We start from the raw sequence: 26,287 nt of genomic DNA on the forward strand, positions 1-26,287 counted from the left end.
ATTTGACAAAGTACATTTCTTATTTAGTTGGCATGCGCTATAGTTTAGATAATATATTTTGTGATTCAGCATTTATTTTTCTGAGTTTTTCTCCTAGGAATACTTTGATATTGTAATGTATTATGAGGTCATCATTTATTTTTCGTATTTAGTTATCCAGAGGTTCTTTAGTTGGTGTTTGTTATTTAACACTAAAATAATGCTCTTCATATTTTTTGTTTCTTAATAATGATGTTATAAAATGGCCTTTTTTAGGTAGTGTGGCTACTGTATAATTTGAGTTTGGCATTTATCGTTGCTCCAAATGCAGTATCCAAATGTAGATATACTGTGTTATGTTCAGCATTCTGGAATAGGAAATGCAGTAATTGCACAGGTGTGCTTTCTATTGGCTATCTTAGATTGACTTCATGCTTGAAGCTGAAGAGTTCACATAACTTTGTGAGTAGTTACTGAGTTGCACAGATGTCTAGAAAATATTAAATATGATTAATTATCTCTTGTGAATGTGTGATGGCATGTGTCAGAGTGCTTTTTAAAATAAAAGATTGAAATGAAAAGCAAAGTAAAACTAAATTAACCTCCAAAACTGTTGATTTTGTAATGTGGTGAGAAGTAGAGAATTTTTCATTCGTGGTGATACTTATTTTTTCAGTTACAATACTGAGGAGTACTGTTAATACATGTCTTGATTTTCTGGTAATAAGTTTGAATCATTTGAGTTTTAGACCGTTTAAAATACATGTTTTAAAGTTATATCTAGTACTTATTGGATGATTTATTGATTTCAGTATCCAAAAGGTGCTGTATGATATATATGTTTCATGGGATGTGTGTTTTTCTGAAGAACTCCCAGTTTATTACAAGTTACATAAATACTGTTTTTCCAGTTGTGATTTCTATCTTTGGATCATATCATCCATTGATTATACTTATAGGTACCATTTTTAACTATATAGTTTCCAGATTGTTTGGAACTCCTTGTGCTATTCTCAGATCAGTTTGAGTTTTATGCTCTTATTAGAAGCTACATTTTGAACTATGTCCTTAGCTAAACTTGTTTTTCCTCCATATGTCACTCTCCAGGTTTGTTTTTGTAGGGTTGTAGCTAGGCTACTAGGAAAAAAGTTGAAGCATTTGTTTTGGAAAATAAAACCATGTGAAGATTTTCATGGCTTGTAAAGAAATACAAAAGAAATATGCTGGTCACAAACTGGGTACTACCAACCTTGGAAGATTTTTTTCCATAGTGGTGTAATATTGCTCAGTTAGAGGACATGTATTATGCTGGGTTTTACACCTTCCTCTGAAAAATCTTAACTGGCAGACAGGATGCCAAGCTTTCACAGTAATTCAGTTACTTAACCATAAGAGTGCCTTTTCATAGTAAGAAACAGTAATCAAGTGACTTTGTTAAGTTCCCTCTTTGATATATTGAATTGAATATCATGGTTTCTGATGAGTAGATAATGCAGTGTGTTTTATAAATCACAGGTGGACCAATTTTTTTAAAAAAATATGAATGGCTGTTTCATTTGACTTCTGTAAGATTGTCATTCCATGTGTTCTCATTTACTCTGCAAGTTTAATATTTGCTGACATTCTTCTGTAGTTTCATTATTAATTAGATGTGTAATTGTTAGCCTGGTGTTTTATGATGTAGTTTCATGATACTACATTTAAATAAAGAAGAGCAAGCTAATGCGCTGCTGTGTGTGCACATAGATATGTGTGTGTATATGTATAAATATATATATATACACACTAGAATTTTTGTGTTCATTTTGATGCATAGACATTAAGTATAGAGACTTGAGTTTAGTTGTCTGTCTAAAGTTAGCTTGATTGTATCCGACATTATTCAGTTGTAGATTGTTCACAAAAATTTCTCACAGTCTAAAATTAAAAATGCAATTGAATGTTTTAACATTGGCATTTAAAAGTCTGGCTATTGCTCATCTATGGTGTCTATATATTTTGTTTTCACTTAGGTCCTTTCTTGGTATGTACATCTCAGTATGTTCCACAGATATTTATTATTGGACTGTCTTTATAAGTTTAAAAAGATAAGATATAACTTCCTACATTTATTATAGATGAAGAAGTTAAAGTACAGAAAAGTCTAAATGGCTTTAGAGGCATTTGTTATTTCAGCAAAATAGTTGTATTCTTGACATGTGTTCAGTAATATTTAATCAGTCACTTATGAATTCCCTTCTCTAGTCATAAATGATTTTAAGAAATTAAAATATAATTGGAAATTACTTATGGTTAAATTTATGCCTGAGTGTATTTATACTCAATGTGTTCTTTATTTATTCAGTTAATTTTATATTTTTGTTCTGTTTTGGTGCTAATATTGGGGGACAATTTACAGGTCTTTTTGTTTAGAATTTAAAGCCTTGATGTGAAGACTTAGATAAATATTTCAGATATTTTAGTTGAACAATTTTGTTTTAGCTTACTTAGGCCAATAGTACGGTGATAGTCAAGGTTAACTTGATGTTCCTATTATAACACTTGACTTTTTGAAAAAGAGGTAGAGTATCTTGGACTTAAAAAAAATTGTTGTACAAAACTGTATATTGCTGGTTTTCTTACAACTGTTTTACATGGACCTTCCTTTGGAATAGTCAGAAACTTAACTATAGAGTTTTCAGTTTTACTGTGAATTTATTCTTCTTTTTCCCGCTTGGTGGATGAAGCCCTCCCTTAAGTTATAGAAATGAAAGTCTGCATTTATCAGGTAAATAGAATAAATACACTTGTGTGTTGAGTAGTTAGTATCTACCATGTAGATCACTTTTTTTTTTTAAGAGAAAGCCTTTTATGAGTCACTTGATATTAAATGATAGAATGCTTCAAAATTTTAATAAGTAAATTAATAAATTGAGTTTGTGTATCAATAGAATTGATAAATTGTGATTTGTTCTCCTCATGTAAGGAATGAAAGTAATATGGAGACTGGAAGAAAAACTGTATCTAAAATTATTTACATATGCATTTAAAAATTAATTTTATGAACTGTATCCTTCATTTTGAACAAATCTGATTTTGGTATCATCTGATATTCTGTTACATTTTAGAGGGTGTGTAAACTTGTTGAAAGGAGAAGTAGAAAGTAGAAAAAGTTGAAAGACTTATCAGACCTCAGCTAGGCTGGTGTTGTGTGTTAGAAACCATGTTCTGAACAACTCAAATTTGCCCTCAAGTAGAAATAAATCTAACTCTTTCCAGGGTGGATAGTTTCACTGAGGATGCAAACTAAGAACTGTAACTCCCAGAAATGTTTATATGTTGTTTTGCATTTAAATTTTCTGCCTTAGCTGTTAAGTAAAAATGTCTGTTTCTAAAGAGAATCACTTTTTTATAATCCTACCTCATCTCTGTTATAGATTCAGTGTTTTCAGTTTGGATGTGTGTGAAATCCACTGTAACTTTGATAGAGAAGTACATCACTTCTGAGAATATTTTATAATCTGAAATGGAATTATATTGGAAGTTGAAAAAGGAAGGAAAAACATTTAAATTCACTGGAATTTAAATGCATTGGTCAGTGAGTTAAGTACTCAATATGTGTTTTTAGGTAAAGTATTTAGAGTTTTTATTATTATTTGTGGGGAGGCTGCTTATCGGGTATTTTCTTGAGTGGTATAGTCCCTACTAAAGTTTACTAGTAAAAATAAAGTTTGTTTGAATTGGGACATATAGAGTTGTGGTGGGGGGTTCTCCCTCTCTTTCTTTGATCTGCCACCACCATCCTCACCACACTCTTGGGTATTTAGTTAGAGTGGAGATTCCTAATTTGTGCTATATAAAACAATTGTTTCCCTGAAATGTCCTTGAAAAGTGAAATGAATATGAGCATTATAACAATGCTAAATTTGTGTTACCTTACTGAGGGACTTCGTAAACTTTATTTGGTTACTGTGCCTTGTGGATCTTAAGACAATTTGGAGAAACACTGTTACCTCCCTCCTGCCACCTGTAGTAAGTGGTGGTTCCCAAACATCACCACTCATCATAGGGGAATGTTTGAGGAACATCTGCTAAGTTCTATGGAGCACAGTTTGGGAACCTGAGCTAGAATAAATGAGAGTTAAGGAAGAAAAATTTTAAGTGTGGAAAATGAGAAATGAGAGGTAATTATGTGTATTTATATAGACATATATAAATACAGATTTAAATGATTTTTATGGAGCTATTAAGTTGTTTATCAATGGCTGTGCAAAATTATATTGTTAACACTTAAATAGTTGTTCGAATAGGGGACATTAAAATTATCTTGTGTTCATTGCCAAGGAGAGAAAGGTAGCCGAATCATTGTGTTTTGTGGTATAGTAATTATTTTTATTGAAATGTAATAGTCATGCTAATGTCTGTATATGCTTCAGTTTTACCATTTTAAAAACAGAGGTCATAATTATGAATTTTGATTTCAGGGAAAGCTGTTTAGAAGTAGCTTTTGGTTTAAGGACCAAACTTCCTGGAGATAAAAATAGAGATGTTAGAATTAAAGATTGTCATCAAATATTTTTATGGTTTGAAATTGTAATTGTAATTTTTATGGAAAGCAAAAGTATTGGCTTTAGAATTTAAAATAAATGTAAATAACATGCCTAGTTCAGTTATCCATAGTAGAGCCCAGTAAGTAGGCAGGTTGATTCTTTTTAGTCAGAAGTACACAAAAATGTATATATGTTGACTGATGCTCATATTGATTGCCTATCGTAAAGTTTATTAATGGATTCTCTTTGTAAATTAAACTTTTGGGGGACCTGAAATAAACAGATGGTTCAGAGCAAATTGTCACTCTCAGTAACTTTCAGATTTTGTGAATTTTACTAGTATGTTTTCGAAGAACTTTGTATTGAAATGGAGTCTTAACATATATTTTTTTGGTTTCAGACATTAAAAAATACCACTTGTGCTTGGATACTTTTTGAGTATTCATCATGCTATGAATTCAAAGTTAATTAATTGATTATATATGCTCCTTGTGACTAGGTATAATGCAAAGATCTATTGCTGGAACTGAAATCTCTTAGTGATATCTAGGAGTAGATGCTGCATTATAAATTATTGCCCCCAAATGCTAGATTCATACTTCAATTAATGTCTAAGTCAGTGTTTGCAGGTCTACCCCATCTTCCTGCAAGAGCATTTGATGGCGGGGCTAAATCTCTTGTTCTGGCTGTTTTATCTCATTAGTCTCTTGATGGTTCCCTTTTCCTTTTCTTGTCATGCCATTGGTTTATTAAAATAATGGGGTCACTTGTCCTTTGTTGTTGTTGTTGTTTAATTCCTAAGTCGTGTCCGACTCTGTGCAACCCCACGGAAGTAGCCCACCAGACTCCTCTGTCCATGGGATTTCCCAGGCAAGAATACCAGAGTGGATTGCCATTTCCTTCTCCAGGGGAACTTTCTTTAGAATGCCCTAAGTTCTGGATTTGGTTGACTGCTTCCTTCTAGTGTCAATTAACCTGTTCCTCTATCCCCTGAATCCATTTCCTAAAAACTATTAACATTAGATCTAAATGTTGAAAAAATTCAAGTTTAGTATTTTAGGCATTCTTTAATAGGTATGTGTGTGTTTAGTCCCTCAGTCGTGTCCGACTCTTGGGACCCCATAGACTGTAGCCCTCCAGGCTCCTCTGTCCATGGAATTCTCCAGGCAAGAATACTGGACTGGGTTGTCGTTTCTTTCTCCATTCTTTAACAGGTAGTGCTGTGCTTTCATCACATTATGTGGCATATAATGTTTAGTTGTCCTGCTTTAGTGGTGTTAAGATTGATCAGAGTTTTTAAGTATTATGATCTAAATAAAACCTTGTATTTTTTAAAAGTATGCCCCAGGTGATTCTTAAGCATGCTGAAGTTTGAGAGCAGCTGATCTAAGTATTGTAATTAAACCGATTTAGTTGCTGAGATAACTGGTTTAACTTGGCGTCCACGTGTTGGCCAGGGCTGCATCCAGAACAAAACCTGTAGGTGACACCTGGTCTGGGGCATCTGCTCGGGCTGCACCTGTCATCTCCAAGCAGAGCCTGCATGCACCCTGTTTTGTTTCTGGACTCTAGAGAAGGTAACCCAGGGGTCCACTTCAGTTGAGGGAGGAAAAAAGGGTAAATGAACTACCAATTTGAACTTATCCTAAATGTATTTGTATAGTAATTTAGATTAAAAACAATTAATTAAAAATAAAATTTTATTAATATCTAGTGTTTTAAAAAAGTAGAACTTTTGTAATATTCCCCCAAATGGAATGCCATTTATTTTATTGAATTTAGTGAATGTTTTTTCCTCTTTGTGAGGATTTTGTTGGTCTATACCAATACTGCTTAGGGGAGTTAACTTATATTGTATAAATTCCTTTAACAATACTAGCAATAGCTTATTTTGTTTCATGCACTTAATCTTCATTTTTCAAACCATTTTCGTATGTGAGATTTTAGTTTTATCATTTCAAATTTCAGAAGTAATTGCTGTTATCTAATCTCATAAAAAAATAACACTTAGAAAAGAATTTCTTTACAGCACTCAAACTCTTTTCTTCTGGAGCATATGGGCTATTTAAAAAAAAAAATGGCTGTAGGTTATATCCAGCTTTCAATTCTAAGCGTCAGCCATAACTGCCACTCAGTAAGGTTTATTTTATCTATTTTCAAACTGCACTTTCTCCCCCTTACGTTTCCATTCCCTTCCCTGGCTATAGACTTAGCTTTAACATTTTACAAAGCATTGTCTTGGACATAACCCTACATCAGCCACAGTTGTTAAATATCTTCGAGTATATTCCATGACCAAGGAATGTTTACCTTTTGTTTCTTTTAATAAATTACTTTCATTACCGTATAAAGGGACCAAACCAAAACGTTGCTTTATATGAAGCAGGATTTGAAAAAAGTTGTGTAAGAATCTTTTGTTTGAATATATACCTTATTGTGATATGTGGCAAGTTATCTTTAATTCTGTTCTTTCTTTCTGAGTTCTTTACTATTGTACTTGGTAAAGTCTTACAGTGTTCAGTGGTCAGTTGCTCTGCACAGAAATGATGACTATATAGTTATACACATCTTTCATGGTGAGGTGTTTTCAGATGAAATTTGTTTTTGCCCCTCTCCTAGCCAATTGGTTATTTTAAATAAAATGTTAATATAAGTATTTTATGTTAATATGAGGTCGGTGGGAATATTATTCTGTTAAAATGGGACAAAAACTAGGCTGCAGTTTGGTCCCTAACCTGTAGTACTTTAGAAATGGGGCTGAATTTAACTGTGTTAGTAATAATGCCCAAGTTGATCACACTTTTCATAATGGTTCATAGATCAAGTGAATTTTCAAAGTACTTGAGCTCAGATCAGACCACTAAGTATTTCATAAACAATATTTAGTACCTTAGCAGCTATGCCTCCAAGTGTACTCGTAAGTAATAGGTCAAGAGTGTTTAAGTATAATTAAATATAAAAAGATTGGTATAATCTTTTTCGTTTACACCATTAAAAAGTCAAACTTCTGAATTTTTGAGTAGTTTTTCCTGGTAGCTCTACACTGCAGTGTATTAATATAGTAATAAGAATCTGATTGAGAGAGAAATAATAAACCTATCATTTTCTTTTTTCCCCAAGTGTTCTTTTTTCAAAATTGTTAAATTTTTTTGCTATCTATATGTACATTTTTTTACACTTTATTTATATTGACCAATTGTTTTTTGCCATATTTGCTTTGTAGTTTCCTTTTTATATGTGATGTTGTATATGTATGTACGTGTATTCTTGTTTTTGTTACTGTCATTTAATCATTTGCTGTCATTATAGTTACACTGCCCTTTCCTCCTAAATATAAGTGTATATTACTTAAGAACAAAAACGTTATCTTATATAATAATAGCATGCACGCCTGCGTGTTTAGTCACTCAGTTGTGTCCAGCTCTTTGCGATCCTATGGACTGTGTAGGCTGCCAGCTGCTCTTTCTGTGGGATTCTCCAGGCAAGAATACTGGAGTGGGTTGCCATTTCCTTCTCCTGTGGATCTTCTTGACCCAGGCATCAACCTGTGTCTCTTGCATTGCAGGCGGATACTTTACCCCTTGAGCCATCAGGGATACAGATAATATGACTATATTCATGTTAAGTTTTCTATATTTGATTACTGTAATAATAGTGTAATGATCAGTTTCAGAAAGCAACATGAGTATAGTCGTATTATTTGTATTACATACAAATCTTATTCAAATTTTACCAGTTGCCCCAAAGGTGTCTTTTACAGCAGTCATACCAACCCATCCCTAAACTGTAATCTTGTATCACATTTAGTTGTCACATCTGTAGTTCTCCAGTCTTCTGTGATATTACCGTTTTTTGAAGAGTAAAAGCCAACTGTACTATAAAATTTGGATTTTTCTGAGGTTTTTTTCAGGATTAGATTTAGCTTAAGCATTTTTGGCAGGAAGCATGTGATGTTACTTTGTCCTATTATTGCTAATAATAGCTTTGTTTAAGGTGGTGTCCTCCTGGTTTCTCCACTGTAAAGTTTCCATTTTCTCTTTTGTAATCAGCCAGTAACCCTCGGAGATGTACTTTGAGACTGTAAATACCTTGCTCACCATCACACTTTCGCCCAGTAGTTCAAATATCCATTGATGAATCTTGTCTGAATCAGTTATGGTGACTATATGATATTTATTGTCTAATTTTATCATTTCATCTACATTATTTGGCTGTCTATCATAAGGAAAATATTGTTTATTAAGTATTTATATTATACAGTGGGTTAAAGTCTGTTATATTTTACTGCTGTAGTTTGGCCAAGAGGAGCCCATTCAGGCTGCCTCCTTTGTATTTTTTTAACAAGTTATTGTTATTTCTTAGCTCTTTCTTGCATTCTGACGAAATAAGATCTTCTAGAGTCAAATGTGTTTTGCTTTTCTTGCTCTGGCATCAGCTATTTCTTCTAGAAGTCCTGGTTCCTTTTGGTGTGGAATGGTATATAGAATCCAAGAACTGGCTGGTAGGTGTGCTCATTGTTATTGGGTTATCTTTTCTTCTAGGCCCTTTCAGAGGACAAAGTTAGAAAGTTTTCTTATTTTAAATGTAAATATACGTATTGTGCAAACCATAAGGCTATATTGGTGTCTCTAATTAAGTCTGCACAAGTTTTCTCTTGCCTTCTTCCACTCCATGTATCTTCCTTCAACTGTCTTTAGAACACAAGTTTCCAACACCAGTGTATTTGTCTTGTTAGTTCTGTAACACAAAGAGAATAGTTTCAGAATCGTTATACCCATACAACTACAAACAACAAACTTGTGAAGTAGAGTTGCAGATTTGTTTGCATTTCTTTTTATATTCAGACTGACTTATATCAGTTAATAACTGTGTTAAAAAAATTCACAGTGATTGGATTCTTTTTTTCTGGGTATTGTTTGCACTTAGAACATTAAAGTTCATATTTTTTCCTTTTGTATTCAGCTTTTTGTTTTCCCCATTATTTGTTCCTTTAATTTTATTTATGAATATGTAAAACCCTTGATAAGATTGCAAAATCAAAACTGAAGCAAAGATAACACTTGGAGGTTACCCTTTACCTTATTTACTTCCCTCCCACTTCCACCCCATTCCTGCCCATGCTCTGTTGGTAACCAACCAGACATTTTCTGGTTATCCTTCCTGATTTTTGTTTTTGTTTTTTGTTTGTTTTATAACAGTAAGGAGGTACATTCATGTATTTTTGGTTCCCCATTTTAAAATGAAGAATGCACACTACTTTTTATTTTGCTTTTTTTTTATTTAGTGTACCTTGACTATTAGTAAATTCATAAAATTCCCCCCCTTTACAGCTGCATAGTATTCCACTGTGTGAATATATCTTACTTTATATGTTCAGTCTCCTATATAATGACACTTAGGTTGTTCCCAGTATTTTACAATAGCAAATAATGCCATATGAATAATCTGCAAATCTAGTAGCCTATACAAAGCTATTTTCAAATGTTTGGACACATATCTACAGAGTAAATTGCAAAAGGGGGGATTGATGTCGTAATCAAATAGTAAATGCATATGTATTGAATTAAGTACTGCCAAATTCCCAGCAGATTCTCTCCAGGTAGGAGAGAACTATTTCGCATTCCCGTCAGCAGTATATGAGAATGCTTATTTCTCATAGCCTTGCCATATGTTTGTCAAGCTTTTGAAGTTTTCCTGATCTGGGGGGTTTAAGCAATGGTATCTCACTATATTGTAATTATTGTGACTTTATATAGCATGTCTTAATATTTGATAGTGCCATTCTCATCTCATAGTTCTTTTTTTTTTTAAATAGGAATTTTGTGGTGATTGTTGTTTTAATGTGAACTTTAGTGTTGACTTCCCTGATAGCTAGCTCAGTTGGTAAAGAATCCACCTGCAATACAGGAGACCTCAGTTGGATTCCTGGGTTGGGAAGATCCGCTGGAGAAGGAATAGGCTACCCACTCCAGTATTCTTGGGCTTCCCTTGTGGCTGATCTGGTAAAGAATCCATCTGCAATACGAGAGACCTGGTAAAGAATCTATCTGCAATACGAGAGACCTGGGTTCGATCCCTGGGTTGGAAAGATCCCCTTGAAAAGGGAAAGGCTACCCACTCCAGTATTCTGGCCTGGAGAATTCCATGGACTCTATAGTCCACGGGGTTGCAAAGAGTCAAGACACGACTGAGGGACTTTCACTTTCACTTTTAGTGTTAATTTGTCCTAGTTTCAGAAAAAAGCTTTTTTTGAAAATTGGGGATCATATTAAATTAAAAACAATTACCTTAGGAGAATGGAAATGATGATATTGCATTTACCTATCCAGGAAAAACCGAAGTCTTCTATTCGAGTCCTCTTGTGTCATTCAGGAGTTTATAAAATAGTTATCCTTTTACAGGTTTTTGACATTTCTTAAATTTATTCTTGAGTATATTATCATTTTTCTTGCTATTGTAAGTATAGTTTTCCATTGCATCTTCTCAGTAGTTACTGTTTATTTATATGAAAGTTATTGCATTTTTTTATTGTAATCTGGTGCCTTACTCAATTTTTTTGCCATTTGTATTAGCATTGATTAATAAAGTTTTTAGACATACTAATATGTTATCTGCAAGTAGGGATAGTTTTACTTTTTTTCTAAATTTTATACATTTAATAATTTTCTTTTGTCTAATTATATTGGCCACCTTTAAATAGTTGGGGAGATGAGAGCATCTTTTCCTTGTGTTGATACTAACCTTAGTTTTATGTTTCTATTATTTCCTTGTTGAATAAGATACTGCTTGCTGTGTGTTCTTGATGCAGTCTTCTTTCTTTTGGCCACAAGGCATGTGAGGTCTCCCACCACTGGACCACCAGGAAAGTCCCCTTGATGGAGTCTTAAGTCTATATGTTATATTAACATATTAATAGTATTTCTATGCTTGTTTATTGAATGAACAATACTGTTAGACTTGAAAGTCAGAGTTAGTGATCTCCTTCATATGTTTGGAGAAGGCAGTGGCACCCCACTCCAGTACTCTTGCCTGGAAAATCCCATGGATGGAAGAGCCCGGAAGGCTGTAGTCCATGGGATCCATGCGATCGCTGAGGGTCAGACACGACTGAGAAACTTCCCTTTCACTTTTCACTTTCATGCATTGGAGAAGGAAATGGCAACCCACTCCAGTGTTCTTGCCTGGAGAATCCCAGGGACGGGGGAACCTGGTGGGCTGCCATCTATGGGGTCGCACAGAGTTGTACATGACTGAAGTGACTTAGCAGTAGCAGTAGCAGTTCATATGTTTATCCACTAGTGTGTGATTTTTTTAAATCTGTCATAACATATAATAACTGTTTGAGAGGAACTAGTACTGATTATTAAAAATTTTAAACCTTATTTTGTGGCTTATGTTTGAATGTGAATATTTCTCACATTCTAGCAGTTTAACAAATAAGTAAATATCGGCTAAAATAATAAATGATAACTTTGGAGGAAAATCAATTCAGTTCAGTCACTCAGTCGTGTCTGAATCTTTGCGACCCCATGAATTGCAGCACACCAGGCCTCCCTGTCCATCACCAACTCCCGGAGTTCACTCAAACTCACATCCATTGAGTCAGTGATGCCATCCAGCCATCTCAACCTCTGTCGTCCCCTTTGCCTCCTGCCCTCAATCCTTCCCAGCATCAGAGTCTTTTCCAGTGAGTCAACTCTTCACATGAGGTGGCCAAGGTACTGGAGTTTCAGCTTCAGCATCAGTCCTTCCAATGAACACCCAGGACTGATCTCCTTTAGGATGGACTGGTTGGATCTCCTTGCAGTCCAAGGGACTCTCAAGAATCTTCTCCAACACCACCGTTCAAAAGCATCAATTCTTAGGTGCTCAGCTTTCTTCACAGTCCAACTCTTACGTCTCTACATGACTACTGGAAAAACCATAGCCTTGACTAGACGTACCTTTGTTGGCAAAGTAATGTCTCTGCTTTTGAATATGCTATCTAGGTTGGTCATAACTTTCCTTCCAAGGAGTAAGCGTCTTTTAATTTCATGGCTGCAGTCACCATCTGCAGTGATGTTGGAGCCCCCAAAAATAAAGTCTGACACTGTTTCCCCATCTATTTGCCATGAAGTGATGGGACCAGATGCCATGATCTTCGTTGTCTGAATGTTGAGCTTTAAGCCAACTTTTTCACTCTCCTCTTTCACTTTTATCTAGAGGCTTTTTAGTTCCTCTTCACTTTCTGCCATAAGAGTGGTGTCATCTGCATTACCTTTGTCTATTTGTCCGTTAAAAACTCTTCACCATTTTATTTTCTGGCCATTGCATCACTTTTTATACAAAAACAAGACAATAATTTTATTTATATTTTTAATTCATTGGTTGATTTTTATGTTATTAAGACTAGGATAAACTATGATTTGATAGTGGTTTGATTTTTATATTCTCAACATAAGAAGTAATTGTCTTTATTTAAAAGTTATCTTTATAGGTTATCTACTGTGAGGAGATGAAAAGCAAATTCACACTTTAGTTACAACCTGAAATCTTAATCCATTATCACTAAATCAAATGTGTTATATTTTACATTGTATATTTGCTTCTCAGAATTAGCTACGATTTGGATATTAAAGTCCTGCTAGTTCTGAGTGTTGCTTGGAGCATCCTCCTTTATCCTCCTGTTTATAAACTATGGGGGTTAGTTTAAATAAGTCTATGTGTATACAGAACTATTTATTAGCTTCAAGCAAATTGATTGGTAATTTCTTGGTCAGTTTTTGATCATATCAAATTTATAGATATTTACCTTGTACATTTAAGTTTTATACCTTAAAGGAGCTAAGTTGAGGTAGACATTAAATATTGTGTGCAGATTTGCTTGAGGGAGCCTAAAAACTTAGATTCCTAAAAATAGGAGTAAGAACTATGTACTTAACAACCATTGGCTATGACTACTGAATCTATCAAGTCCGTAACATTACTATTTTGAATTAAGGGATTTTAAGAAGGTGGTCTAGCACCAGGCTTTTCGGTAGGCTAGAAACAAGGATATTTTTCCTGGTGGGCCTGCATGAAGATAATTGACTGGTTTTACATCACTATTACTGAGTGATGGAAGGGGGAATGTAGAGGCCAATTCAGAGCTGCCTTTACTACTCTATTGTGATTTAAAAGGAATACATGTAGAAGGTTGTTGAGCTTTCTTTTTTACTACAAAACATGACCTTTACTTTAAGATGATTTTACTGACTTATACCTCCTGTGAGGCATAGGTATTAAATTGTTGGCTGGGGGTGGTGATAAATATGCACGTGATTTATCATTTGTATCCTGCAGTCTTATCTCTTTCTCTTTTCCTGTTCAGAGGATTAGGTTTGTAAGAGAGGTGAGTATTACTGGAAAGCCCACAACAGAATAACAGTCACTGGGGAAAGTCACTTTTTCTCTAAGTGTTCCCTATTTTAAATGTTTTTCTTGGAAAAACTTAAATTAACATATTTGGTAAAGCTGGCCACTTTTTTTTTTTTTTTTTAATAACCAGAAATACGAATTTAAAGTTTTCAGTCGGATACATTATTTTTTAGATGGAGACCTCTACTGGAAGTATGAAGCAATAGATGAATTTTATTATACATTGTAAAATATCTAAACAAAGGAATGTATAGGGAGATTTATTTTAAAATTAGTCAAGGTAAAGGGCCTTAGGTCCTAAAGGACCTAGAGGTCCTTTTGAAGAATCTTTCTGTGGTACTTTAGATAATAATGTACTTTTGGTTTTATGACATCATCTTAAGTTTTTAAAAAGCAGGATTTTGTTTTTTCTTACCTGTTTATTGAATTTGACTTTTGCCCAGCACTATACTATATGATTTACAATAATTCATTTCTTCTTCATACTTCCCAATCACATAGGTACTGTTACTATTATACTGATGTTACAGAAGAGAAAATAGGACAAACGAGTTTAAGAATCTTGTCCAAGGTCACACAGTAATTTTAGGAGCTAGTATTTGAACCTGGGCCATCTGGCTCTAAAAGGGGTGCTGTATTGTTTTCTCTGAAGTACACATGATTTCATCTTTGTAAAAAAGTGTATGAAGACAAGCTCCTGAAGGGAATATGAAAATGGTTAGGGTAGTTGTGGGATTGTGGCTTTTTATTTAAAATCTTTTAATGTATCTTTTTACAATAAGATGTGTGCCATAGTACAGTTTATAGTAGAGTTCATTTTTACAAATATTCATCTCACTGGATTTTTACAACTTTACAAAATAGACATTTCCCTATTCTTATAGATGAGGGGAAAAACCTTTATCATTGCTAAAAGTAATCTTAAAGTAATGCTAAAAGTAATCTTAAAGCTCCTAATTCAGTATTGATACATTATAGTTGGGACTGAATCAGATCCCCTGCCTTGGGGAGGTTCTTAGGAACTCAGGTAGGTATGGTGGGTCTCTTAGCAAATGGGAAATCGAATTTGGGGAATTCTGAATGAATTGAAAAATTCTGAACGGAAGTAGTAGTTTAGTATGCCATTGATGTTGCCTTAAGCATAACCTTTTCTTGTGTGGTTTTATGAAAAAAGCACAGGAGTCAGTTCTAGTTGTAGAATATAAATTAGCATTGTGATTAATGTGGAATTTTGTGCAATTTTGTGTAGCACTTAAATTTTTTTTTATATTAAATAGACACTAGTGTGTCTCCATCTCATTTTATAAGCTAAAATAGAATAGAATCCTGTGTAAGGAAAGAGTGGATAACAGAGTGTTACTGATTTTGTTCATACTATTCATACTATCATGTGACGATCCAAGGATTTTGCAAATAACTACTATTTCTGAAGAACAGGATACTGGAAATGTTGGAGGCACTTTGGGGGTCAGGCATGGCATGTTCATTATCCTCATAATAATAGCTAACACTTATTGAATTTCACTCTTTTCCAAGCATTTTGTTCAACCTGCATTATTGTAATCCTCAAAACTTTCTTATAAGATTGATACCAACCTCATTATAGATGAGGGAACTAAGATTTAGAGGAGTTAAGTAACTTGCGCAAGGTCACACAACTACAAAGTGGTGGAGCTGGAGTTTGATCAGGTCTTTTGCCACCAGAGATCAAACTTTTAACCAATACAGAATATTGCCCTTTACTGGTTCAGTGAATAATGACTGATCATTTATCATCTCTCAGACGCTATTCTAGGCACTAGACATATGTCAATAATGAAAACAGAAAAATCCTTCCCCTTTAGAGCTAAAGGAGACAGATAGTAAGTAAAAGCAGCTATGTTAGATAATAATAAGTTCAATTAAAAAAAGGCAGATGAAGGATGTAGTTTATGGATGGGGAGTGTTACATGTTTAGATAGAGTGGACTGGGAAGTCTAAGAGGATGACATTTGAATAAAGACCCAAGGAAGATGAAGGAGCAAACCAGGTGGCTATCTGGGATAAAAGTCAAAACAGCAATGGGCATGCTTGGTGTGTTCAAAAAATAGGAAGGAGGTCATTCTGGCTAGAGTTAGTGAGTAAAGAGGAGAGGAGTTAGAGATGATTAGATCATAGAGATAAGAAGAGAAAGCTGGTGGCATATCTTGTGGGGCCTTTGTAAAGTCTTTGCCTTTTACTGAAACCATTGGAGTATTTGAGCAGTAAAATGCTATTATCTGGATCTCTCTGGGTGCTCTTTATATATGGATGAAGGGTGGGCATCAAGGGCAGAAGCGCAGAGAGATGTTGTTGTTCAGTTGCTTGGTCATGTCTGATTCTTTGCGACCCCGTAGACTGCAGCATGCTAGGCTTTCCTGTCCTTCACCATCTCCTGGAACTTGCTCAAACTTGCGTCCATTGAGTCAGTGATACCATTCAACCATCTCATCCTCTTATCATCCCCTTCTCCTCCTGCCTTCAATCTTTCCTAGCATCAGGGTCTTTTCCAGTGAGTCTGCTGTTCACATCAGGTGGCCAAAGTATTAAGAGTTTCAGCTTTAGCATCAGTCCTTCCAATCAATATTCAGGGTTGATTTCCTTTAGGTTTGACTGATTTGATCTCCTTGCAGTCCAAGGGACTCTCAAGAGTCCTCTCCAACATCACTTCTTCAACAGTTCAAAAACATCAATTCTTCAACACTCAGCCTTCTTTATGGTCCAACTCTGACATCTAATCATGACTACTGGAAAAACCATAGCCTTGACTATACGGACCTTTGTCAGCAAAGTAATGTCTCTGATTTTTAATATGCCTTCTAGGTTTGTCATAGCTTTTCTTCCAAGAGCAAGCGTCTTTTAAATTCATGGCTGCAGTCATCATCTGCAGTGATTTTTGAGCCCAAGAAAATAAAGCCTGTCACTGTTTTCATTGTTTCCCCATCTATTTGCCATGAAATGATAGGAACGGATGATATGTTAGAAGGCTAATAGTTGGTGAAAAATGAGGATTTGTACCAACAAGTTTCATAGTTCTTGAGGTGGTGATAAGTAGCAATATTTTGGGTATCTAAAGTTTCAAATCTAAAATTTTAAGGCTTTAAGTAGCAGATACCTACTCACATACTTAAGACAACCTATCAGATTTCAAGTTTATTTTTCTTAATTATCATAGTTTAGTAACACATGCTCATTGTACACAATCTAGAAAATAGGAGGGGAAAATAATGAGCACTATTAATATCATCTGAGCTAGGCTTATGGCTCAGATGATAAAGAATCTGCCTGCAATGCATGAGACCTGGGTTTGATCCCTGGGTCAGAAAGATCTGGAGAAGGGAAAGGCAACCCATTCCAATATTCTTGCCTGGAGAATTCCATGGACAGAGGATCCTGGTGGGCTATAGTCCACGGGATCACAAAGAGTCGGGCAGGATTGTGCGACTAACTTTTCACTTTCATGGGCTTCCTGGTAGCTCAGCTGGTAAAGAATCTGTCTGCAGTGCAGAAGAACTCGGTTTGATTCCTGGGTCGGGACGTTCCCCTAGAGAAGGAATAGGCTACTTACTCCAGTGTATTCTTGGGCTTCCCTGGTGCCTCACACAGTAAAGAATCCAAAACACCAATACAGTATACTAACGCATATATATGGAATTTAGAAAGATGGTAACAATAACCCTGTATACGAGACAGCAAAAGAGACACTGATGTATAGAACAGTCTTTTGGACTCTGTGGGAGAGGGAGAGGGTGGGATGATTTGGGAGAATGGCATTGAAACATGTATAATATCATATATGAAACGAGTCGCCAGTCCAGATTCGATGCATGATACTACATGCTTGGGGCTGGTGCACTGGGACGACCCAGAGGGATGGTACGGGGAGGGAGAAGGGAGGAGGGTTCAAGATGGGGACACGTGTATACCTGTGGCGGATTCATGTTGATATATGGCAAAACCAATACAATATTGTAAAGTTAAAAAAAAAAAAAAAGAATCCACCTGCAGTGCGGGAGACCTGGATTTGATCCCTGGGTTGGGAAGATCCCCTGGAGGAGGGCATGGCAACCCATTCCAGTATTTTTGCCTGGAGAATCCCCGTGGACAGAGGTACCTGGTGGGCTACTGTTCATGGGGTCGCAAAGAGTTGGACATGACTGAGTGACTAAGCACAACACACATTAATATCATATCTTAGCACATTTTCTCTTAGTCCTTTGTCATAAAGATTGAGCCTAAAAATCTATCTACGGTAAACTGACTTTGTGTTTTCCTAGTAAAATGTTAACTCCTTTAGAGCAAGAGTGTGCTCTTTATTTCTCTATTTTGGGTATCTACCACAGTATCTGCTTTATAAGTTAAGTGCTGGGTACTGCTTCTTTTGTTTGAATTAACTGTGTTTATCAGTTGGGTGCCATATTCTTGCACATTCTTTGAGGAGATATTGTGTCTTTTTTTCATTTGTTTTGAGGTTTGGTGAATGAGCAGTTAGTTTGTGTTGGTAGACTTAGTATACTCTGTGCTTCAGCCATACTTTTTATGTTTAGAGTTTTCTATAAGTTTTTCTCATTTTTCTGCCTTTGTATTTGCTGTTTTCTCTGCCTGGAACTCCTTTCCTTTTTTCTGTGCCTGACATACTCCTATCTGTCTTTAAAAACTTTTAACATAACTGTCACCTCTAAAAAACCTTTCGTTAACTTTTCAAACAGCTTAAGTGATCCTTCTTTAGGGTCCCACTCCCCCCCCCCATTTATATCTCTTTTATAAACATTGCTGTCATGACTTTTTCAGTCTGTCTGTATAGCACTGTTAGCCCAAGATGTAGGGACTTCATTTTATGTATCATTATAGCCCCATCATCATAATACAGTGCTTTAGTGCATAGGAGTTTACTGTGTGGCTAATGGGATCGATGAATGAATGCTGAAAAGGGTCACTGAAGTAACAAAAGAAGGAAATCAGTTTAGTTTGAGGGTAGAGAGAAGCGTATAGAAGAGGCCTTGAGCTTTGCATCAAAAGACTAGTTGGAGGAGGAAGATGGAAGACTTTATAGTATGAGGAAGGTGGGAAATGAAGGTATGTGGTATGTTTTGGTTTTGTAAATGAACTTTGCTACATTGAGGGTTTGTGCATGTGATTGATGGAAGGTAAGATGGCAACCAAAGATTGGTACCACATTGTGGGATACCTGAAATCAGGGCAAGGTGTTTGACCTTTATTATTCTGTGTATAGCAAGGATGTGAGATTTCTGTTGTTTTTTGTTATTGTTTTAGGAGACGAACAAATTCTTGTTAAAAATGATGATTGGGGATAATTAGTTTTATATTGGTATAGATGTGAATTAGGGGAAAGTAGTGGCAGGAAAGACAGACACACCTGCCTGAGTGATGAGAAAATGGGATATTATTTTTATCGTGTATTCAGATAAAATATTATTTGAAGTACTACTTCTGTATTTTGCACTTTTAAAATGGAAGTAAATTGACATAACTATATATTAGTTTTATGTAACGATGTAAGTGATTCAATATTTGTATACATTGCAAAATGATCACAAGTCCAGTTAACTTTGGTCATCATACATAGTTGATTTTTTTAATTTAATTTTATTTTTTAATTGAAGTAGAATTGATTTTAAATGTTGTGTTTCAGATGTACAACACAGTGATTAGTTATATCTATTCTTTTTCAGATTCTTTTCCATTACAGGTTATTACAAGATACTGAGTATAGTTCCCTATGCTATATAGTAGGTCATTGTTGTTTGTTTATTTTGTATATAGTAGGATATCCAACCAGTCCATTCTAAAGGAGATCAGCCCTGGGTGTTCTTTGGAAGCAATGATGCTAAAGCTGAAACTTCAGTAGTTTGGCCACCTCATGTGAAGAGTTGACTCATTGGAAAAGACTCTGATGCTGGGAGGGACTGGGGGCCAGAGGAGAAGGGGACAGCAGAGGATGAGATGGCCGGATCGCATCACTGACTCAATGGATGTGAGTTTGAGTGAACTCCAGGAATTGGTGATGGACAGGGAGGCCTGGCGTGCTGCAATTCATGGGGTCTCAAAGAGTCGGACATGACTGAGCGACTGAACTGAACTGAGGGTATATCTCTTAATCCCAAACTCTTAATTTATCCCTCTCATACATAATTGATTTTTTCCCCTTGTGATTAGAACTTTCAAGATGTATTTTGCTGCTGCTGCTGCCAAGTCGCTTCAGTTGTGTCCGACTCTGTGCGACCCCATAGACAGAGTCTATGGAGTGGGCCATTTCCTTCTCCAATGTGTGAAAGTGAAGTCGCTCAGTCGTATCTGACTCTTAGTGACCCCATGGACTGCAGCCTACCAGGCTCCTCCGCCCATGGGATTTTCCAGGCAAGAATACTGGAGTGGGTCGCCAGTGCCTTCTCCATGTATTCTGATAGCTTCTTTCAAATATGCAATACAGTATTATTAACTATAGTCGTTATGCTGTACATACCATTATAAAATGACTTACTCATTTTATAACCGGTAATTTGTACTTTTTGACCCCCATCACCCAATTCCCACCCCAATTCCACTTCCAAGCAACCACCAATCTTTTTGTCTATCTCATTGAGGTAGGTACTATGCCAAGTGAAATAAGTCAGAACAGAACAAGATAAATACCATATGATCTCAGTTATATGTGGAATCAAATAAGCAAACAAAAAAACAGGGATTGCGAAGAGTTGGACCCAACTTAGTTACTAAACAGCCAACAGCCAGCATCATTAGTTTACAGTCATATAAAATTTTGGATTTTATATATTTTATTAGTTCAGTTTATCTTCTAGCTCTGTGCTGAAAGGAACTTTTTACAATTTCATGTCTAAGGTAACTTTAAAAGATTATTATTTTGGGCTGTGCTGGGTCTTTGTTGCTGTGTGCAGGGTTTCTCTAGTTGCGGCAAGCAGGGGCTGCTCTCTCGTTGTGGTGTCGGGCTTCTGATTTTGGTGGCTTCTCTTGTTGTGGAGCTCCAGGGCGTGGGCTTTAGTAGTTTCAGCCCATAGGCTCAGTAGTTGTGGTGCACAAGCTTAGTTGCTCCGTGGCATGTGGAAAATCCTGAACCAGTGATTGAACCCATGTCGCCTGCCTTGGCAGACAAATTCTTAACCACTGGACCACCAGGGAAGTCCCACTTTTTTTTTTTCTTAACAAGCTCTGGATCTCAGCACTTCTGCTCCAGTAACTTAGCAATCTTTTTTCCTTTCTGTTTTCCCAAAAACATGTGAGACAGGATCTAGTCAGGATAAGTGTTTATCTATACTCATGATGAAATCAGGCTGAACTGAAGATAGGTACATATCCATTTAGAGTTCTTTAGAATTTGTTTTCTAATATTGGGTATTCCTGGACATGCATTTGTGTAACTAGTACATGTGGATTCTTTTGGAAAAGGTATTTGGGAGTAAGAAAAATGATCTAGTGGAATATGTGGGGCTTTGATGTTACTTGGAATCTTATTTTGACACTACACTGATTTGATTTGGTTTGAACATTTCTATATTTTCCCTACTTGTGAATGATTTTTAAATAGTGATCACAAAGCTTGAAGTGAAGTGAAAAGTCGCTCAGTCGTGTCTGACTCTTTGCAACCCCATGGACTATACAGTTCATGGAATTCTCCAGGCCAGAATACTGGAGTGCGTAGCCTTTCCCTTCTCAAGGGGATCTTCCCAAGCTAGGGATCGAACCCAGGTCTCCCGCATTGCAGGCAGATTCTTTACCAGCTGAGCCACAAGAGAAACCCAAGAATACTGGAGTGGGTAGCCTATACCTTCTCCAGCGGATCTTCCTGACCCAGGAATTGCACTGGGGTCTCGTGTATTGGAGGTGGATTCATTACCAACTGAGCTATCAGGGAAGCCAACCTTTCAAAACCTCAGATTATCTCCATTTTCACTGGCAGTCCCTAGCCCCTTTCAGTGTTTTGCAGATGGCTACCACTGTTTCAGCATCAAATCCAAACTGAAAACATCCAGGCACAGCATTATCCAATAGAACTTTCTGCAACGATGGAAATGCTCTGTGTCTGCACTGTCCCATACGGCAGCCACTAGTCCCGGGTGAACAGAGCGCTTGATATGTAACTAGTCTGACTGAGGAACTGAATTTTTAATTTCACGTAATTTTAATTAATTTAATTTAAAATAGCCACCTGTGCCTAGTGGCTGTCATATTAGAGAGTGCATGTCTAGAGGAAGAAGAGAAACCTCGAGTATCAAGAGCAGGAAAGTTTTTACTGGAAGCCCCCCAGTGGATTTTCCCAGGTGTCTCTTTGGTCCAAAGTCAGTCACATGCCTACTCCTAAATCAAATATTGGCAAGGAAAACCATTTCCCCATGTAGCTTAAAATAATCAGGATTCAGTGCTGGCACAGTGGACCTGGCCCTGCCTGGGTGGGTGCAGGCAGCTGGGCATGGAAGGGCTCAGAGGTGCCAAGCCGGCCTGTGGTGGGTGAGGGGCCCGGCTGGTGCCAGAGCTGTGGCTATGAAGCTTCTGGGTCCTTCATGATGAAAGATCTGGGGACACTTCTCTCTCCTTTGTGAGGTTTATAGGTTGGGCGGTAAAGAGATGGCTGACAGTATCAAATCTGCAGGACCTTGCCAGGGGAATCAAAGCTTAGGGCTAGTAAAAATTACCTACATCCCAACTCATCTTAGTGTGTGAAGAAGTATGTAACTGGGCAACATTCTAACTACAAAGAGAGGACTGGTACTCCTAAATGATAATAATCCAGTGTTTTGAATAATGTTAATTTTTCCTAAAGTTCCTTGCCTATAACATCCAAGGCATGGGTTTACTTTTGCCTATAAGAGCTGCTGCTGCTCCTGCTGCTAAATCGCTTCAGTCGTGTCCAACTCTGTGCGACCCCATAGACTGCAGCCCACCAGACTCCACCGTCCCTGGGATTCTCCAGGCAAGAACACTGGAGTGGGTTGCCATTTCCTTCTCCAATGCATGAAAGTGAAAAGTGAAAATGAAGTCGCTCAGTCGTGTCCAACTCTTAGCGACCCCATGGACTGCAGCCTACCAGGCTCCTCGGTCCATGGGATTCTCCAGGCAAGAACACTGGAGTGGGGTGCCATTTCCTTCTCCAGTGCATGAAAGTGAAAAGTGAAAGGGAAGTCCCTCAGTTGTGTCCGACTCTTAGCGACCTCATGCACTGCAGCCTACCAGGCTCCTCTGTCCGTGGGATTTGCCAGGCAAGAGTATTGGAGTGGGGTGCCATTGCCTTCTCCGGCCTATAAGAGCAGAGGAGGTTATAACACGGACAAAATATGGAACACTCTCTATGACATTCAGAGAAAATTCAGGAATATTCCCTTTGTTGCCTACCGGTGAGGCCTTAGCCTTCCAAGCTACATAAGGAGAAAAGTTCAGTCCATTCCTTTCTCTGCATCTTTATTACAAGGAAAAAGTTTAAAATTCTAAAGAAATATCTAGTCTCATTTCATTGTACAATTTGGGATGATTGACTAAGGACTGGTTTTCTTTTTTTTTGCTTTTTGAGGTTTTATCTTACCTTACATTTTTAAAAATGTTGCTTATTTTATTTTTGGCTGCCCTGGGTCTTCATGGCTGCATGCCTACTTTAATTGTGGCGAGTGGGGCTGCTCTCTAGGTGTAGTGCATGGGCTTCTCTTTGCAGTGGCTTTTCTTGTGGAGCACAGGCTCTAGGTTCTCAGGCTTATTAGTTGCAGCTCCTGGGCTCTAGAGCACAGGCTCAATTGTTGTGGTGCATGAACTTAATTGCTCTGCAGCATGTGTAATCTTCCTGGACCAGGGATCAAACCTGTGTCTCCTGCATTGGCAGGTGGATTCTTTACTACTGAGCCACCAGGGGAAACCCTGACTTTTATATGTATATATATGGTCCCATCACTTCATGGGAAATAGATGGGGAAACAGTGGAAACAGCATCAGACTTTATTGTTTGGGGCTCCAAAATCACTGCAGATGGTGACTGCAGCCATGAAATTAAAAGACGCTTACTCCTTGGAAGGAAAGTTATGACCAACCTAGATAGCATATTGAAAAGCAGAGACATTACTTTGTCAACAAAGATTTGTCTAGTCAAGGCTATGGTTTTTCCAGTGGTCATGTATGGATGTGAGAGTTGGACTGTTAAGAAAGCTGAGTGCCAAAGAATTGATGCTTTTGAACTGTGGTGTTGGAGAAGACTCTTGAGAGTCCCTTAGACTGCAAGGAGATCCAACAAGTCCATCCTAAAGGAGATCAGTCCTGGGTGTTCATTGGAAGGACTGATGCTGAAGCTGAAACTCCAGTACTTTGGCCACCTCATTCGAAGAGCTGATTCATTGGAAGAGACTCTGATGCTGGGAGGGATTGGGGACAGGAGGAGAAGGGGACGATAGAGGATGAGATGGCTGGATGGCATCACTGACTCGATGGACATGAGTTTGGGTAAACTCCGGGAAGTTGGTGATGGACAGGGAGGCCTGGTGTGCTGCGATTCATGGGGTCACAAAGAGTCGGACACAACTGAGCGACTGAACTGAACTGATATATATAATTTCTTTATTTTTAAATTTAGTTTTAATTGGAGGATAATGCCTTACAATGTTGTGTTCTGCCATACAACAGCATGAATCAGTCGTAAATACATGCATATCACCTCCCTCCTGAACCTCTCTCCCACTCTTGCCCCATATTAGATAATAAGGACTGGTTTTCTTCACAGAGATCCTTAAGTCATTATGTTCAAGTTGTCAATTAGGTGGGCTGTGCAAAAAGTGCTCTTACTTAAATAGAATTTGGAAACTTTGTTCAAGTTTTTAGAGTTAAAAATGGAAGGTTATGAACCCTCATAGGTGAATTAACAAATATTTAGTATGGAGTGTTGGTAGGATTAGGCTTATAATACTTCATTGTAATTTCTTCCTACTATTGTCATCTGAATGCAATTTGAGAAAGCATTTTAATTAGATCTTTAATTTGTGGATCATTTTATATTCTTGAACTTGAATAGCCATGCGGTTCCTTCAGTTAACCATTAGTAAGGACATGCAGCAAGAAATGTATTTGCTCTCCAGTATTTTTTCTAATATAGTCCGTTTAGTGAATATACAAATACAAAGATCACAATATTGAATTGTCATTTGTCAGTTCCTTATGAAAAACTGTATTTCCTGACTGACAAAGTGATCTTTCAATACAGCACAAGTTTTGTTTTTCTGGTAGAAAGCTTACATTGTATTTTGATGTAATACATAGTCCTTTCTTGAGAAAAATATAGAAGATAAATAATTGAACATATATTAGGAAATGCTTAATATGTGAAACAGACATTTAAGACATTTTGCTAAATCAGAATTTAGTCCAGCATCTTAGACTTTCTAATACGCCACAAGATGACATTGACCCAAACTCTATTAGAATACTGATTTCTTTGCTGTTATAAACATTAAAATAATAGTGGCTTATACATGACATATATTTGTTTATTTTTCATGTAACTGTCCAAACATAAATAGTCCAGGACTGGTAATATGGCTATAAGGAAGCCCTCCAGCCTCTTATATACCCTCTACTTCTATCTCATGGTACCATATGTATATGGCTACTCCAGCACCTGCCACAGCACAGAATAAAAAGAGGTAAGGAACTCTTTCTCTCTTAAGAGCCCTTGCCTTTTCCATTGACTGGAATTTTTTCATACAAAGGAGACTTGGGTGCTTTCCCATTGGCTCAGTGGTAAAGAATCCACCTGCAATGCAGGAGACACAGGAGATGAGGGTTCAGTCGCTGGGTTGGGAAGATCCCCTTGAGGGGGAAATAACAACCCACTCCAATATTTTTGCTGGAAAAATCCCATGGACAGAGGGGCCTGGTGGACTACAGTCTGTGGGGTTGCAGAGTTGGACACGACTGAAGCAGCTGAGCACATGTACTGAGCATTCATAAAATTCATCATAAAACAAGCCATAAAGGACACTTTCATACATTCCCTAAAATGTTGCATGCAGATGTTTTGCTGAAAATTCTCTTGTGATAAAAGAACACAGACATGCACATGTAAACACACATACTATATATGTATATATATATACATTATACGTGATATATGTGAGTGTATGTGCAGATGGTTAACAGTCTCTGTTATTCATTATTTTGAGATACTTTCCCAGATGCTGAAGTGTCTTCTGAGTTACCGCTAAAAGAACAGATTGTGCTTGATAGAACTTCAATCTTAGGTCTATTGTATTCTAATCTTCTATACATATGTAGCCTATGGGTTTAGAAACTTATAGTGAATTAAGTGAAGCATTTAGTTTCCAAAGATGTCTGAGTGTATATTGAATTTGTTAACCAGT

At 36.8% G+C, this 26,287-nt stretch overlaps 1 protein-coding gene across 1 annotated transcript in view; it reads left to right on the forward strand.

The window, feature by feature from the left end:
• The window catches only part of ARID2 (AT-rich interaction domain 2), a 208,284-nt gene that overhangs the window by 2,325 nt on the left and 179,672 nt on the right, over positions 1 to 26,287 (forward strand). The window lies entirely within an intron of this gene.

Source organism: Bos indicus x Bos taurus, chromosome 5, assembly GCF_003369695.1.
Source record: "Bos indicus x Bos taurus breed Angus x Brahman F1 hybrid chromosome 5, Bos_hybrid_MaternalHap_v2.0, whole genome shotgun sequence".
In the NCBI taxonomy this organism is placed as follows: Eukaryota; Metazoa; Chordata; class Mammalia; order Artiodactyla; family Bovidae; genus Bos; species Bos indicus x Bos taurus.